Source organism: Dasypus novemcinctus, chromosome 7 (assembly GCF_030445035.2).
Source record: "Dasypus novemcinctus isolate mDasNov1 chromosome 7, mDasNov1.1.hap2, whole genome shotgun sequence".
NCBI classification, from domain to species: Eukaryota; Metazoa; Chordata; class Mammalia; order Cingulata; family Dasypodidae; genus Dasypus; species Dasypus novemcinctus.
Window position 1 is genome coordinate 79,885,907 of NC_080679.1, and position 15,379 is coordinate 79,901,285.

Genomic DNA, 15,379 nt, shown 5'->3' on the forward strand with positions numbered 1-15,379 from the left:
TTTGAGAGTATTTTATATTAACATGATTATACTGCTGTGCACATATACCACGTGCCCAACCCCCCCCCCCCCTTTTTTTTTTGCTTCCTCAAACCAGCTAGATAGGGATCCCTGGGAGTCTACCTACAACCCCTGATCCAGAAAGTCATGCAATTTCCCTACATTCACGGGTAACCTGGTGAAAGAAAATGGATCTGTCCATTTTTTACACCAGGTCTCCTTCATCTACATCTTATGGACCTGTAGTCTTGAAGCCAAGCCTGCAAATGGATAACTGCACCATAACGTTCAGAAAATACTCAGCAGATACCTAATTTGCCTAGTCTCAAGGCAGTAAAACGTTCATTATTGAATAAATGTCTAACTTCAAAAATTAAATTAACACCTACTTTTTTAAAAAGTCACTGCTTTCAGACTTTTATGTATTTGGTTGGTTCGTGAATTGGCTGGATTTTTGGTTTGTAGGACAAACCACACTTATTACCTAGAACAATGCCATTGGGCACCTTGGAGTCATGTTAATGAGGCAGACAGTTATTTCTTGCTCCTCAAGCTTTTAGTTAAATTGTTATCCTCCGAAGATTCATTTTCTTTATATTTAGGATGCAGCATTTTGAAATGAGGGAAGGACCTGACATCTCAACAACTAACTGGTTTCATCTGAGAACATTTTTTAAAAGCTGGGGCATGGTTTTTTAGGTCAGTATTTTATTTTTCAAGCTACCTTTGGGAAGCTAACTTTATTACTTGAGCACAATAGAGATGTTCATCAGTGAGGGAGAAAGTAAATTGACTCTAGCTAGAATAACACCCCATTTATCTCCCCCATGTCTCCATTTATCTTAAAAGAATGGACTGAAGGTGAGATTAAAGATTCCTTTGGAGACCTTGATAGACAATCTAAATTCCCAGGGTAGCTTTCAAACTTTCATTAGTTTAGGAGACCAAAGAAAGATGTTATTTAAGCCATGGAACAATTAGACTCAAGCTTGTGGAAATCAGAAAAAGATAAATGAGCATTTTCCAACTAACAACTGTCTAGGGTAAGGATAAAAAGAGGAACAAAACCAATATGACTCCCATGTTGCCAAAAATAAATTTAGTCAATATGTCTTTGGAGCATGCACTTGAAAATATTGGAATAGTTAACTGTATGGTTGAGGCAAAAGCAGCCAAATATCTATAGCAGGGCTTCTTAACAAGGGGTCTGTGAGCTTGAATCTAAATTAAAAAAACAAACACATTATTCTTGTGGGGATGAATTGGTGCAGATGTGATAGATTTATTAAATAATACACAGTATAGTGTGGACTTAGTAAGAGGTCTATGGTTTTCACCTGACTGGCAAAGGGGTCCATGGAACAAAAAAGGTTAAGAACCTCTGATCTATAGTCATCTAGAACCAAACTCATGTTATCTGTACCTTGAATATCAAGTGCTTTCATAAAAACAAACTGAAGACAAAGAGTCACATGTTCTGCACTGATGCTGTGATTGCATGGTAAAAGAAAAAAATGGGAACTACTAGGATGTAAAGTTTTCAAAATATATGCACATATTGATTTTAAAAGACAAGTGAATTCCCCCCTCTCTGTTACCCTGTTTGGTGTCTGTTCTTCTAGGCTCTATCAAAGGTCTCAAAACTGGGTATGAGCCTGACCAGCTGACCCTTCACAAGGATGTAGCTAGAGATATCTGCTTATCCCCAAGTCCATGCCTAGGAATCTAGCATAAAATTTCTTTAGTTTCCTAATCTGAATAGGAATAAAATACCTATTTCTTTAGGGTTGTTAAGAGAATTCAATGAGGAGGAAAACAGAAAAAAAAATACAGAAAGATACACAGGCATGTATCCCTAGGGAGGTCATTGGTCTCACTCATGAATTTACTTGCCCTGACATACTGTCTTACCACACAGAAATTTAATATCATGTCTCACCTCCTGGACTTTCAAGCTGTTTGTGAAGAATATACAGCTATATGTGTATATGTCCACTCCACACATATATACATAAATGCACATGTATATGCATGTGTGGATATGTATGTATATGTGTGTGTGTATGCATATATGAAAGTTAAATAGTGAAGTCAAGGATCTTCCTGCTGGAAACAAACACAGGTGTGTAGGCCTCTGATGATAGCTAATAACTTTTCCTTGACAGGATGATGCTCTTGCTCCTCTCCTCTCTCCCAGAAAGGGATGTAATCAGATGGACTGTCTGTCATCAAGGAGGTTTACCAACAGAAGTCAGTCAACCCACACTCCTGCATATGAGAAAAAGCCTTTTCACAAAATCTCACACATTTACAACAAACATCATGAACTTCCTGGCTGAGTAGTTGAGAGCATGCTGACTGGAAGAGTTATGAATTGTCCACACACCAGGTCCATTCATTCTGCAGCACCTGAGGACACTCTTTTCACTGTGAGTTTTGGGAAGACGGTGAGACTGAGCTCACCACTTGGGCCAGCTTCATGATTTCTCTGATTAAGTGGTATTACATATTATTAACTATGCTATTTTAGTATTAACTTTAAAGCTATAATTAGAAAATAAGAAGCCATGTGAAACAATGGGATAAGCAGGAGATTGGCAATCAGGAAACATGGGTTCTAATCTGCCTCTGATGCTAACACTTGGGGTGATCTTAAGACAAGTTTGAGCCTCTCCTCTAGGGAAGCAACCAGACCTTTAAGGTCTCTCTGAACACCTATTTTATAATAAATTATATTTATACAATTATAAAATACATAAATTTATATTAAGTTATATTAGTTAAGTCTTATATTTTGATCCTTCAGTATTCAACAAAACTGGTCGTTCCATTTTGTTTGAGTCACTGCTGCTTTGCTTCTTCCCTTTGTGTCCTAAGTCGCTGCCTTCTTGCCTCTTGCTCAGTCTGCCTCCGCTCTTCTCTCATGGCAGCGATATGCAAGGCTCCATTCTCGGCCTCCTTCTCACTCCACAAGCTCTCCCTCAGACAACTCACCCGGCCCCTGTATGTTGTAGAGTCACAGCTCCAACCAGTCTCGTAGCCCTGGATACCCAAGGGTCAGACCTCTCCACCAAACTAGAAACTGTGGACTTGAAGTTCAAAACCAAACATTTGTTATCATTCTCCCAGAAATCCACTCAGTTTCCTATTTTGATTCCTCCTTCTCCTTTAAACCTCCCAACTTATAGTCATCAAATCTCAAGGTTCTAACTTAGAAATATTCCCTCTCACTTTGTTCCACTCCCTGTCCCTGCCCTAGTCCCGGCACATCTGGCTATTGTCTTTCTTCCAGAGGTGGGCATTATTAGCTAAACTCCACTGACAGACATGTAAGCCAGGACGTCAATCGATTGATTTAATCACAAGAAATAGAAGAGTCACACAGTCCAGAATATTCACCTTGGCATGAATGTAAGTTTTTCTTCCTGCCAGCAAATCTATACAGAAATCCAAAGTATAATCAAGAAGGTGCTTATAAAATCTAGAAACAGAACAAGAGGACTTTGTTGTCTTTAGAAGTGCTGTTCAGTGGGATGGTCTAAGGCGGCTTCACCAAAAAGCAGGTCCTACCAGTCCAGAGGTCAGCATTCCTTCTCCCCAGTGCTTTCATATACTCATCGAACTGGAGTGGAGTTGTTCTCTACAACGGGCAAATTAGAATGTCTCTGTTGCCCTACCCTTTAGCTGGGTAAAGCTCAATCAAATGTTGCCCTAGTGTGGGATCACATCCTCAAATGGTTTGACAAGCCTCATTCCACATCCATCACACGTTGAATCTATCTTTCATTTATTTTTTTAAACCAGGATAGCCTAAGTTTGGAAAGAAGCAGTACATAGTTGTCTCCATCTATCTCCAACAAGTATTATCTTTCAGGCATCAGGGCTGCCTTCCGTTCCCTGAATAGTCCATTCACTTTTATGCCTCAGTACCTTTGCTCATAGCTTTCTCTTTTCTCGGGATTCCTTTCCTGTCTATCTAACTCAACCTATCGTGATCTTTCTGAAGTTTACTCTGATCTCTATCTTCCAGTGCAGAAATATTTGTTGCCATTACTTACTATTCTAATGTTAAGATAACATATATTATAGTTGTACTTTAAGTGACCAATGATCTGTGTCTTAAATCTTCTCCTGAGGATAGCACTGGGGAGGCTGTGTTCACATGGCCTGGGCTGGAATATTGAATCGAACATTTTCACACAGTCTGTGTGATCTTGGGCACTCCCTGTGCCTCTGTCTCTTCATCTATCAAATGAAGATAATAACACCCACTTTCAAGGGGTGGGGTAAGGATTAAATAAGATAATACTTGTCAGGCAGGTAGAATAGACTCCAACACATGACAAGTGTGCAATATCTTTTAACCATTGCTAATATATTATATCTGATATATTCCAGGTACCCAATAAACAATTTCTAAATTAAATTTTATGAATAACTATATGGGCCAGTGTCAATAGCTAGAGAGATTGCCAAGATAGAATGACAACTATAGGATAGACATTTCATATTAAATGTGAAGAAAATACAAGTGTAGAGGAGGCCTTCATTCGACCAAAGTGGTTAAGCAGTCGGTTATGTAAATGAGACGCTTTGTTGCCTCTTTATTAAATTTGTATGTCAGGATTTGACTGACTTCTTATTTTTCCCTTGTTTGTGGCTTTAAAGTTTTTAAATATTTAATATAAAATCACTTGAGATTGCTACTATACTAAATCTACACATAGTATAAGCAGCTCCAAAAATGTAAGGGTAAAATTTAGTAGAGCTGGGAAGTGAAAAGCATAGCAATAAATTTCCATGGCAATGTGGTGTTATAAATAAGACATGAGGTGTGGATAATTTAAGCACTGAAAATGTACAGATGAACAAAAGGAGTTTGTGTTTTGTTATAGGGTTTTAAACTCATTTGCAATTTATGTAATAATCTAAACAGATTTAAATTATCAAAATGAAACATCTAAACTTCAATATAATAATCTAAAACCTTTAAACCCAAAGCTTTTAAACAAGAGTTTGGAAAATTAAATCCCTATAAAGGCCAGGTAGGCCAGATAAACAAGGAGATGGTCAGGCTTTAGCTCCACAAGGACTAGGATGAAGAGTGATTTGCATTCAGTTTCAAGGTTGACAATATGACAGGTGGTACTGGGGATTATGGCAATTTCAATACCCTAATGAAATGAAAACCAGTCAAATGTCAAGAAAGATTGTAAACTCAGTGTGGCCAGATTTTTTCCATTTTTAAGAGCAAGTTGGAAATCTGGTATTTTAGATATTTTATACAAAGATTGTTTTTTTTAAATGTCAGAAACTAATATGATTAACAATAAACCACCATGCAGGTCAAATAAAATAAAAAATACACTTTGCAGGCTGGATCTGACTGGGGCCACCAGTTCACAACCTTTGCTCTAAGCTCTCTAACTGTATAACTAGCTACATTATGACACAGATGTAGGGGATATTTTATCCCTAACTCTTACTCTCTAACCAATATCAGCAAGTCAGAATGGAATACTTTGCTTTCCTGAGCAATGGAATTTTCAGGGATGAAATCATTGCTGAGCAATGGAATTTCCAGGAATGAAATCCTTCTCATATTCTAACCATGTAATAAACTCCTGCTCAGTTATTAGAAAATGTCTCCCCAACAAAAACGGGAAGAAGTCAAATCAAAGAAACTTTATTTGTATTAATAACTATGCTAACAAATAGGCTGCCCATTCATTAAGGCAGATAAATTGAGGATTTAATAAATGCCAAGACATAGTAGATGAAGTGACTATAAATAAGTAAACTACTTAGTCCCTCCCTCAAACAGCTGACAATCTACAGAGGTGTTTCCTGATAAGCTACAGCATTGCAAATCTAAGACGACTTTCCAGTTCTAAGAAATCACTCATATCTCTTTCTGATCTCCTAACTTGTGATAATATCCAGGCAGTATTCAGAACTCAAGGTGGTTCTTCCCTCATGTCACTAGGGAAAAATGCCTAGAGAACTAGCCTTTCATATCAGATCTGGAAACCTTGCTAACGTGGAGGCAATGTCATACCCCATCATTTCTCTGGGTGAGGAAATGCTGGGGTCTTGAGGCAGTGGAGGATTAGGCAGGAAAACCTGAGAGAACGTTTCAACAAGCTGAGGAGTTTCCCCAAGGACCCAAATCCTCTGAAGCCTTCGGCAGTTACATAGAACAGCGGGTGGGGCAGGGCATCGGTGACTTCCAACCCAAGTGGAAAGGCGGGTGTCATCAGCAGCATGGGGGCCCCTTTCCAAACAGAAATGATACTAAATATAAGTGAATATTTATACTTTGAGAAACAACGAAAAGGATTTTTACAAAAATATCCATCACATCGCCAAATATTTGATCATAGAACTTCTTTAAGTTTGAAAAGATATAAAGTAGTAAAGAAGGATATGGGGAATTGATAGGTGAGGGATGTGGGGAAACAATCAGACAAAACATTTGCAACTAGATTTACCACAGCAAAATCAGTCAGTCAAGGTATCCCCTAAATGATACCACACATTAATGGGAAAATAGGATCCAAATCACAAAAATAAAATTTATTGTTTGGGGGCGGGAAGGGTGAATTTTATGTAATGAAAATCTTTATGTAATGAGTATCTTAATAAAGATGTCAAAAAACAAAGTGTATTTACCATGTTCCTAAAAGTATATGTATACTATATAATTCAAGGCAGAATTATGCAATTATCTGCCAAATTGATTCTCAAGCAGTTATCATTTGTACACATTGGGAATGTACTGGCTAATGTAATAAATACACATTATCTCTCTGATTTATTGCTTGTTTCAAAGTAACAGGATCTTGCACAGTATTTCTTGGAATTGTACAAGTTCTTTCATACAAAACTTAGGTAACCTGAGATAGCACTGCCAAGAAAGGAGATAGGCAGAGCTGCAAACACATTTTCAGAGAAAGCATGGCATGCAGATTTTCTCAGAACTAAGCTTAGAGTAAGACTTCTTTCTAAAGGCTTACAATCTGCAATGTCCTTGGCTCTGACTCCAAGATTTTGCAGTTTATAGCCAGAATGAAGTTCCTAAAAGAACTCTAAAGACACTGTTATGAATTAAGTCTGGCCTTCAAGGCTTCCAATAATCAAATCTCAACACACATACACCCCACTCCAATCTTCTCAAAATTATTTTTCTGTGGCAGTGTGGAATTAGATCTTTATAAAGTTGTGGTTTTGACGTACATTTGAATAAATTCACCTTTTAGGTAGTCATAACCTACAGAAGAATTTGCTTACAAATTTTGAGGAAGGAGAACAAGAACAGGGTTAAGGGAAAGGACTAAAATCAAGGGTACTGTAATTAAGAACGGCTCCAAGGAATGCAAAACTATTTAAATTTTTCTCTGGGAGACTAAGAATGACTCTCTTAAGCACATTTTTCTCCCTCCCCTCTAAAACGTTTTTGGTGTTTTTTTTTTCATTTTCATTTCAAACCATATCTAAAAAACAGCTCTCCATAATTCAGTTGTATAAATAAACCAAACAGGTATATTGTTTCACTTCTGACTTTAGTCAGAAAATGCTGATCAATAAAATGCTGAAATTAAGACCTAGAAATAGTCATGGATATGGACTGGGGACTAGAGAGAACATAACCAACCCAAAGGGTAGGCTCACCTGTCTAAACTCCATTGGTTAACTGGCTCAGGAGCTCATCAGGTCTAAACTCCATTGGTTAACTGGCTCAGGAGCTCATCAGGAGGCACTCCATTCTGGCTTCTGCTATGGCTCTTTTAGAATTAGGCCAACTGCTAGAGTTTAGCTTTGTCCCTAAAGACATCACATTATGAAAGCTGTAATTACAGTTAGGCCTCCCACTGACAGCTGTGAGAGATTATGACCTTACAAGACACCCAGCTCTGCCAGGGACTCGGGCCACAGGTGAAAGCTGAAAGGCACCAAGCCCGTGGGGAGGGCTGCTGCCAGGGCCTGGGGAAGCTTCTCAGAGCTGGCACATCCTCACCCATTAAAATCTCTTATTAATCAATCAAAGTACTATTTAGCTAATCACTCTTTTAGTTCTTTTAATTGCTTCAGAATTAGTGCTCAGAGCTACTCTACCTGCCCAGTTATTATAATCATTCCTCATACTTATTCTTTGTAAACGATACGAGCATTCATTTGAGTACCTAGCAGTGCTTCTGAATCCCTCACTTACCAAGAGAACATGAGGAACTATCTAAATCATTCAGAGTGATTCAGGGGAGCTGATACAAAGGGAAATAGTCCAATACAAAGAGAGGGCCATTTCTCTCCTCACTCTCCATGTGCCCTTTAGGCACAGCTCAGTTCTCTTTTCTCAGACAAGAGAGCAAAAACTGTGGTGCTACAACCATCACCTAGAGATACAAAGGACAAACCCAAAGAGAAGCAGCTGTGTAATAAGAAATAAGGAACTCTGAATTTCTGTTTCTTCTTCAGTAAAATGGAAGATAGCTGTTACTAGCTCTCTACACTGGAATGTTGAAGGGATTACAGTGGAGCCATGTGGGGATTTTTCAGCCCCATTGACCATCCTGAGATAGATAATCTATACATTTCACAAAAGTAAGTTTATGGAACAAATTAGCTAGCAACCTAGTCACACTGATTTGGAGACTGCTCAGTCCCCAAAAGAATTACTCTGAAATTTTGGCACTATAAGAAACTCTTTGAATGGTGGCCTGTTCAGGCCTGAGAGACTAGGGCTGGAATGAAAATACTTTCTAAGACCCAAAGTGGTCAAACCCTTAATTCCATTTCTTGATGCACACACATTGAACTTCACCAGATCAGATTTATTTCCTGTCCTTATATCAACTCATGAGATTAATGAATTAAAGTTAATTTATATCCACTGACCGCAGTGCATGCATAGACACACTACTTATTCTCTTTCACTCCCCAGGAGCAAACAACATAGCTAAATTCTAAATCTAAACTCTCTGAATCCCAGCACTGCATACTATCTGGGAGCTCAGAAAATGTTATGTGACCACAGGTTCCTCTGTCAACCATCTATATGAAGGAGGGCTAATGTGGGGAATATTTTATTTATAAAGCTGGATTAATTTAGTTGGAGTAAGCTAAACCTAATCCTTCTAGCACGGGGCCAATATCATTTAGCACATACATCTAGTTAATTCATGTTCATTTTCTCTTGGCTGCTGCTCTTGGACATGTGTTTTTAAAATACTTCTCTGTGTCCCTTAATTTTCACTAAGGCAATTTTTAATATGTCCCTGGACCTGAAAAAGATTGTGAAAATGGATTCCCTTACATTTCTGCAAATGAGAGAAAGAAAAGAAGGAATCAACCAATGCTTACATTGGGCAACACCCTTGCTATTTGTGACCACCACCTTTAGTCTTTAACTATTAAAATGTGTACATAGCAGACTGACGGTCTCCAGAAACCTGTCCAAATCAACTTCATAGGCTTGACATTTCACTTAAGGTATTTATGATTTTGTGGTTTAGAAAGGTAGAAAATGATAACTTCATCTGCGATTTCTGTTCTGGAAGTCACTGTAAAATACTCTAATTCTGTATTTTCAAGCTCATGCTTGCACACAAATACATATGCAAATATAAGACCTGTGAATTAAATTTGTCTTTAAAGGTACCAGGCTAAGATGTTACTTTGGTGACTATCAGAGCAGTTTCAATGTCTCCACCTATAAAATGAGATGGCTGGAGACATAAATGCTAGTGCTAAGAGACTGTAAAAAGCAGAATTCACAAACGGTCTTTGTCTTTAGGAGGCATAGGCCAACAAAACAACCAGCAGATAAGCATGCAATATTGTGGAATAAATATAAATGAACTTTAAATTAAACATCAAGGAAAGGAGCAGATCTTACATAGTGAGAGTCAGAATTGTATTGGTGCTGGTTCAAAAATTGTTTCCTAGATTAGGCTATGACCTTATGTGGGAAACTATCAACATTTTTTTTATGAAATTCTAGGTGGCAAGAGAAAGCCACCTGTTACATCAGCTGACAATGGATATTTTTATCTACCTTTGTAAAAGGGGAGTACATATAGCCAATCAGGCTAGTTGAATCATAGGGCGTAGGCTGAAGTATAATAAGTACTGGGTTGTGGGGGGCAGGGGATGGGGAGTGGTGAGTTGGGGAAACTGATAGAGGTGCCATGAATTCCATGGTCATAATTCCATATTTGCTCTGGAGGGTAGTGGAAATCTATCCCTAAGGTCTGTTTGGGTGTGATATTTCTAGACACATTGAAGATATTTTGCAATAGATTGCTAAACTGGGATAGGGTGCCAGATGCTGTAGAAAAGTAGGAACTGGACTTGACTACCATTTATACATGAGCATTACAAAGGCATCAGACCAATGTAATTCAATTCCAAGATTTAATGCATGCAGGGCAATGTATTAGATGGCATAGGAAATGGAAAGACGCCTTTAAGGAATGTATTGTCTAGAAATCCAGTCAAATAGTGGAATAGAATAAATACACAAATAACTATAACACAGGAAGACATATTAGTTAAATACTATCAGAGAAGTACAAGGTGTCTTTGGGTTTGAGAGGAAGGAATGAGATGCCAAGTGGCTGAGCGGTAGAAATGCTTCAAGGATTGGGGGACATATGAAAAGGGCCTGAAATGCAAATACTGACTTTGAGGGTCTTTTGCCTGAAGAGAAGTAAGGCTGTTTCCTAACTGCAGGGTGAGAAATAGAATAAGTTTACTCGTGACTAAGCAGACACCACAGTCATCTATGTTTATGGTGAGAGGAGAAAGGAGGAGGAAAGGAAATGAGGATGTACTAACGCCTTCCATATGCAAGTTACAAATGCTATTAATAACCCAATGAGGTAAGCAGCACTATATTATCAAAACTGTATTATCAGTCAGTGAGTCTCAGACAGGCTCTTAAGGGAAACCAGATTTTAACCCAGGTGAATCTGATTTCAAAAAATCATTCCTGTATCATTTTCCAACCAGTACGTTGCCTCGCTGAGAATCTACTACTAAAGACAAAAAACTGAGGCTAAAAAAATGATTGACTATAGAAATGCAAATATGTCTGAGTCAAATCACACCTGAAAGCATTAAATGTTTTGAGACTTTGGTAAATTAGTTTGTAAGGAAACTGAAGTATATCTGAAGGATAATAGAGGGTTGGCTGGAGGAAAACAGGGCAAGAGCTAGGTAGAGATTTCTGTGTCCCTCCAGCATGTTAGGTCCTTAGGTCCTTGACAGCAAGAAAGATCTGGATAAAAGGAGAGAGATCAAGACACAATAAAGACTTATTCTTTTAGTCAAATCGAGTTACCAGCAGCAAACATAGGTATGAAGTGTTTTTGTCACAATATGGGAATATCTTGAATTTTAAAAACACAGCTAGTTTCTTTCTTTCTTTTCTTCCTTCAAAACTCCATTAAAGGAAAGTTTTTTGCTTATTCCGCTGCGCCCCCTCCCCCCCACCCACAATCAATGCTCTTCTAATGATCCCAAATATAGTCGTTACTCTCCAAAATGTGCCCATGTCTACAACCCACCTACTCCATTTTCTTCCTGCCAATCTGAATTCCATCCTGGTTTTCCAAATACACACTGTACTTTCCTGCTTCCTGTCCATTCTGCTCCTTCCACTGGAGGGTCTTTCCTCCATATATTGTTCTTAGAATGCCACTTTTCCTCCAGGGCCCATTCCAACATGCCTTTCTCTGTGGAGCTCATCCTGACCATCCAAAACTTATGTGCATGCTCCCATCTTTAATTTATTTTTCTCTTTTTCTTACTTCATTCTCAGGTGCCCTTGAGTCATTTTTATTCTTTCTTGTCTTGTGCCTACTATCAGAGTGTAACCGCTTGAAGGGAAAGAACTCAATTCTATATCACCAGCTCCCCAATTGCTTATTTTCAAAATTCAGGAAATATTTGTGACATTTAATTAAATTTAACAAGACTGTCATGGCCCTTCATGTGAAGTTCAGGACAATGATCCTAATGAAATGGGTACTTTAGGTCTAGGAGGTTTTATATAGTCCTCCAACCATATATAAAGACCTCAAACATATATAAAACCCATATATAAAGACCTCAAACAAATGTTACACAGCTCTCAAATATATTTCAACAAATTATCTCCTTCCTGAAATTACATATTGAGAGTATTGTGGGCTTTTTTAACCTAAGAAGATACCCTTCTTGGGTTACTAATCCACTTAAATTCAGGAGCCTTTCAGGTTGAGATAACAAACCCCAGCAGCTCACAGTTGGATTTACTCTAACAAGATTCACTTTAAAATATATTGATATCCCCTTTGTTCTTAAGTGTATCTGCATTCTCATTTTTGGCAAGAGTAAAAATGCCAAGGTGGGGAAATACCGAAAGGATAAGAATTTACTGTCTTTCTTCTAAAAGTAACAACTCTTGGGAAGCATTTCCAGGATAATCACCTCCGAAGCACACACATAACTATGTTTTACATGTCCCTAGAAGGAATGGGAATGAGAAATACGATTTGAGGTGATAGATGAGAACACAGCAAGAAGGTACCAGTATTTTTCCTCTATCCACAGAAGCAGCCTGGTTGTCATGTGGCCACCCTCAGCCAGGTGTCTGGGTCAGTTAGTGTAACCTCCAAGAGCCTCAGTTTCCTTAAGTATAAAAAGAGAGGAGGAGGAGGAATAGAGGGAATCCTTCTGTCTAGTCTACATCTCAGGGCAGTTGAGAGGACAGAATTAAATCATGCCCACAAAAGTTCTTGAAAGTTACAGAGCTATACAGATGTCAAACACTGTTATATGACCTTTCCACTTACTTTCTGCCCTATTTGACCTCTTCTGACACTTGTTCCCTTTGCGAGACAGTCAGAAAGGGGTCTTAAAAGGTGACTTGGTAATGGTCATGTTCCAGTATTCCTTCCCTTCCCAAAGTTACCAGATTCTCCCAAGAAATGTTTTCAGAGTTTGTATTAATTTTCCTATGTAATATCACTGCAACACTTAACACCACTTTAAATGGAGATTAAGATACTAAAGATCAATGGATAGATCTATATTAGCGACGTGAAGCAGAATAATGAAACTCTAGTAAGAATGTCATTTGTTTTTCTTTTATACTGGTTGAAAAGCAGGGGAATTGAGATCTATTTTGCCCAATATTCCTATAGTTTTATTTGTTCTGGTGGTATTACATTCTTGGGTCACCACATGTTAAGTATTTAGGGTAGAAAAGAATTAAGCAATAATCGTTAGCCTACCTTAAATTCCCTATTCTTTCAGCAAACCACATCTTTGCTTCTATTATTTTTACCTTCAAACAAATGTTATGAGCATTACACAAGAAAATAATCAATTTTGCCAGTAGATATGCCCAAAAAAAGCATAAACCTTGGTTAATACTGTGCCATATGTAAACATCCATATTTTTTCCTTTTCACAAAGAGTGGGTTGCCAGATATTCAAGTCCATACATCATTTCTCATTTACAGAATACTCTCTCAAGTACTTTTCTTTGAACAAAGAAGTATTCTCTGAAAGAAGATGCTCAAATCTGAAACAATCTCAGTCATTGCTAGTCTGGGATGCTTAAGGTCAGCTGATGGAGTTTAAGGGAACAAAGAAATTTAATGAAGAGTCATTATTTTGGGGGTTATAACTTCACAACTGTTAGTCTTAGATGTCATTATAAATAAGCCTTCTAAGAGAAGTACAGGGAAGTGGACTTGGCCCAGTGGTTAGGGCATCTGTCTACCACATGGAACGTCCGCAGTTCAAACCCTGGGCCTCCTTGACCCGTGTGGAGCTGGCCCATGTGCAGTGCTGATGCGCGCAGGGAGTGCCCTGCCATGCAGGGGTGTCCCCCAGGTAGGGGAGCCCCATGTGCAAGGAGTGTGCCCCGTAAGGAGAGCCGCTCAGCACGAATGCAGCCTGCCCAGGAATGGCACCGCACACACGGAGAGAGCTGACACAACAAGATGATGCAACAAAAAGAAACACAGATTCCAGTGCCGCTGACAACAACAGAAATGGACAAAGAAGAACACCCAGCAAATAGACACAGAGAAGAGACAACTGGGGTAGGGGGGAAGGGGAGAGAAATAAATAAATAAATAAATCTTTTTTAAAAAAATAAAAAATAAAAGAAGTACAGAAAATGGTTACATTGTAGAGATCTCCAATATATACCTATGGGGAAGGCAAAAACAAAACAAAACCTTCTGAATGCCAGGCAACAGGTGCTAGGGCCTTGGATAAAATTTACAGGAATAACTTTATATATAGGTACCAAAGACACCTAAGTCCCTGTACTATAGATAGGAGTGAAGTGGCCATACTCTAGCATTGTGTTAGAAGTAGCTTCACTGATACTAAAGGATGATGTCACAGATGCATATATGCAAGCTTTGAACAAAATTACTTTGTAAAGGTAAATGGGAAAAACAAGATTTCTAAATAAATATATCATTAATTAATATGTTTTAATAGAGCTGAGGTTACTCTATCTCCATGCCTAATTGTTTATATATTTAAGTAAGCCCCAGAATATTTTTTATCTTATCATTGGGAAACTGGGAGACCTGCCTTATACCTGAGAAACACCTTCCACTCACCCATCTACAGTATCTGGCAAGTGTAACGTAGAAGCTAAGAGCCTGGGACAGTGAAAGTGAGCCAGTCAGTGATTGCACAGAAGTGTGAATGCAGTGCTCGACTACTAGAGTTCAACAAATAGAAGAGATGCTAGCAAAACAGTATTGCATTTTAAAGGGACCAGGTATAGTATTTATCAACTATGCTATGATGAATGAATTCCCAATATTCAAATTTTCTATTTGAGAAAAACAGTAACTAACTTTAGAGCATTTGCTGTTTCATGTGCTCACAGAAGGGATGACGCTATGAAACAATAGTTTATTGGATTAAGGCTCCCAGCCTTTTCTCCTAAAAAAGCCACAAGACTCAGAGTTTCTCTTTTAACCTTACTGCTTCCATTTTAACCTGCTCCCATCATGTTCTGCCAAGGAAGACCATTCATATTCCCTGAGGAAGGGATTCCCTCCGCTGCATTAAGGTCCCCTTTCACATAATCCTGTGATCAGCCCTCAATGGAATCTGAAACCAAATCCAACCATTTTACAATGCACTGAGTTTCTTCCCTTTGTGGGTCATGAATAAAATTCAAAATCTATTAGCCAGACATGTGAATATTTATCAACAATTATTGGGGTTTGGCAGCTCTCATAATTAAAATGAAACCAACCAAACAAAAAACTTGCTATTTTGGGCACTTTCTTTCACATCTGGAAGGCATTTTGAGGTCCACTTGAGGCTATTTATATTGAGCACTAAAGTCTACCCC

At 38.4% G+C, this 15,379-nt stretch overlaps 1 protein-coding gene across 2 annotated transcripts in view; it reads right to left on the reverse strand.

The window, feature by feature from the left end:
• CERS6 (ceramide synthase 6) overlaps positions 1-15,379 on the reverse strand; it is a 306,615-nt gene that overhangs the window by 167,050 nt on the left and 124,186 nt on the right. The gene's annotated exons all lie outside the window — the stretch shown is intronic.